This window comes from Pongo abelii, chromosome Y (genome assembly GCF_028885655.2).
Source record: "Pongo abelii isolate AG06213 chromosome Y, NHGRI_mPonAbe1-v2.0_pri, whole genome shotgun sequence".
Taxonomy (NCBI): Eukaryota; Metazoa; Chordata; class Mammalia; order Primates; family Hominidae; genus Pongo; species Pongo abelii.
Window position 1 is genome coordinate 10110 of NC_072009.2, and position 3274 is coordinate 13383.

The 3274-nt window shown below is 53.4% G+C and overlaps 1 long non-coding RNA gene across 2 annotated transcripts; it reads right to left on the reverse strand.

The window, feature by feature from the left end:
- Positions 1–654: 654 nt before the first annotated feature.
- LOC129053391 (uncharacterized) lies at positions 655–2959 on the reverse strand. Of its 2 annotated transcripts, XR_010139087.1 has the most exons (3): positions 2718–2959; positions 1696–1934; positions 655–1146 (listed from the first exon to the last, which is right to left on the reverse strand). It is a non-coding gene; the product is annotated as an uncharacterized LOC129053391 (long non-coding RNA). The 2 variants fall into 2 exon arrangements; XR_010139086.1 differs by lacking the exon at positions 2718–2959 and having other exon boundaries at positions 1696–2454.
- Between the last annotated feature and the right edge of the window lie 315 nt (positions 2960–3274).

Below are 3274 nucleotides of genomic sequence, written 5' to 3' on the forward strand. Positions count from 1 at the left end.
AAACCATATGTCTTAGTCCATTTTCTGTTGCTATAACAGAATACCACAGAGTAGTTCAAAAACAAAATATATCCCTTCCAGTTCTGGTGGCTGTGGAGGCCCAGAGCATCCCAGCCCAGGGGAGGGGCTAATGACCTTATCTAACCCTAATTATCTCCCAAGGGCCACGTCTCCAATCAGGACATGAGTTTGGGGATTACATTGCCTACACATGGCTGGGCGCGGTGCCTTGTGCTTTTAATCACAGCACTTTAAGAGGCTGAGGCGGGCAATCACCTGTCAGGAGTTCAAGACCAGCCTGGCCAACATGGTGAAACCACATCTCTACTAAAAATACAAAAAAAAAAATTTAGGCAGGAATAAGGCCGGGTGCCTGTAATCCTAAGGAAAGGGATCACCACTTCTCCTGCTGCCCTTCCCTTCCCCACACCCCCTTCTCTAGTTTATAAAACAGGGAAAAAGGGAGAAAGCAAAAAGTAAAAAAAAAAAAAAACAGAAGGAAGATAAATAGCTAGACGACCTTGGCAGCACCACCCAGCCCTGGTGGTTAAAATAATAATAATAATATTAACCCCTGACCAAAACTACTCGTGTTATCTAAATTCCAGACACTGTATGAGGAAGTCCTGCAAAACTTTCTGTTCTGTTATCTGATGCATGTATGAGGAAGTCCTGCAAAACTTTCTGTTCTGTTATCTGATGCATGTATGAGGAAGTCCTGCAAAACTTTCTGTTCTGTTATCTGATGCATGTATGAGGATGTCCTGCAAAACTTTCTGTTCTGTTATCTGATGCATGTATGAGGAAGTCCTGCAAAACTTTCTGTTCTGTTATCTGATGCATGTATGAGGATGTCCTGCAAAACTTTCTGTTCTGTTATCTGATGCATGTAGCCCCCAGTCACGTTCCCCACGCTTGCTCGATCTATCACAACCCTTTCACGTGAACCCCTTAGAGTCGTAAACCCTTAAACGTGCCAGGAATTTCTTTTTCAGGGAGCTCGGCTCTTCAGACCCAAGTGTGCCGATGCTCCTGGCTGAATAAAGCCTCTTCTTTCTTTAGCCCGGTGTCTGTGGAAATTTGTCTGCGGCTTGCCCTGCTGCAATGCCAGCTACCAGGAGGCTGAGGTGCGAGAATCACTTGAACCTGGGAGACAGAGGGTGCAGTGAGCCGAGATCGCACCATTGCACTCCAGCCTGGGTGACAGATGACAGAGTGAAACACCATCTCAAAAAAAAAAAAAGAAAAAAATTGCCAACACATGAAATCTGGAGAACACATTCAAGCAATAGCACCATATGAATCTGTACATACCTTGCAAACACTGTAAACCTGTCACATCTCACCCGAGACCAACCCCCAACCACAAAACCCAGACCTGGAATTTTCCCAGGACCAAACCCATCTATATTTTATAACCCGAAATCTCAAAGCCGAACCCTAACCGTAAGCCTAACCCTACAGCTGAGGTCCCCCCATCCGTGCGGCTCCAGCACAAGACAACCTGCCCCTCCGTGGGTTTGCAGGCCCTTTGGTGGTGGTGGGAGCTGGGGGCCACACACAGCTCTCTGAGCTTAAGCCATTTTCTTTCTTCCTCCCTTCCTCCCTCCCTCCCTCCCTCTCTCCATCTCTCCCCCTCTCCCTCTCTCCCTCTTTCCCTCCCTCCCTTTTTTTTTCAGGGTCTTGCTCTGTCACCCAGGCTGGAATGCAGTGGCATGATCACAGATGACTGCAGCCTCGGCCTCCATAGCTCAAGTGATCTTCCCGCCTCAGCCTCCAGAGTAGGTGGGGCTACAGGAGTGTGCCATCGCATCCGGCGAATTTCTTAATTTTTATTACGTAGAGATGAGGCCTCCCGATATCGTCCAGGCTTGGAAGTATTTCTTGAAATTCAAGAGGATCTGGAAGTTCTGGCCTCCTGTCAATATCCCTTTCTAAGATGAAATGTAAAATCCTCTAATCACCCCAGGATACCTTTTCCAGCTACCATTTCCTTTCAGCCGACTGGAGTGGAAGCTCGGCAAAGAACGGACCTGTGCCTGCACACAGGCAGCTTTGAACTCACTGAGATCTATAGAAGAATTTTTTAAAATTTGCCAGAATGAAAAAGAAGTATCCTCCAGTGAGCCTCGAGGACAGCCGGAGAAGGCAGCTACTGGGCCCTGCCACTGGCCAGGAATGGGAGCGTCTGAGGTGTCCATTCTCCTATGGATGGTCGCACATCAGAACTGAACCACAAACCCTTTCCTGCCCCCTTGGGACCAGGCCGCCACTCCTTCCTTCCTCTCACCTTGACCCTCCCATTCTGCCGCACCTGTCAGGATCACAAGGACCCCCAGCTCAGCAGATGGGAACCGGACCAAAAAGAGAAATAGCCCTGTGCCGCCCCCAAGTACCACCCCCAGACCCCCTGCTCCACCCTCCGGACCCCAGGGAGACCCCATGCTCCACCCCTGAAAACCACCCCCAGGGAGACCCCCTGCTCCACCCTCCGGACCCCAGGGAGACCCCGTGCTCCACCCCTGAAAACCACCCCCAGACCCCCTGCTCCACCCTCCGGACCCCAGGGAGACCCCATGCTCCACCCCTGAAAACCACCCCCAGGGAGACCCCCTGCTCCACCCTCCGGACCCCAGGGAGACCCCATGCTCCACCCCTGAAAACCACCCCCAGACCCCCCGCTCCTCCCACTCGGGATCACCCCGAGACCCGCTCACCACCATCAGTCAGGCCGGGTAGCGGGGAGAGGCCTCTCAGGAGGGACCAGACCACTCTCCCAGGTGTGAAGGGAGGAGGACAGTCACGAGCAGACCAGAAATAACCAGGGACTGACACAGACACGACAGCACGATCGGAGAGTGACGGAAAAGGGCTAAGGGCAGGAAAAGTCCCCGAGGCCTTCTCCACCCCGAGCGCGGGGTAGGGAGCAGCCGGAGAGTGACGGAGGGTGACGGAGAGTGACGAAAGTAGACGATGCCCGACGGAGAAGAGCCGAGCGGAGCTGAAGGGCGGCGGAGAGCGACGGAAAGTGACGAGAATTGACGGAAAGTGACGGGGACTGACGGATAGTGACGAAGAGTCACGAAATTTATCGGAGACCGACAAAGAGGAAAGCAAAATGGTGAGATGAAGCGCCCAGCGCCCGGGCCCGCTAGGCCGAGGAGCGGCGGAGGCTCGCGGCCCCTGGACCCCAGGCCGCGTCCTGGCGCGGACTGAGAGGGCGGCGGAGGGACCACGGGGTCCTGCCCAGCCCGCACCGCGCATGCTGCTCGGG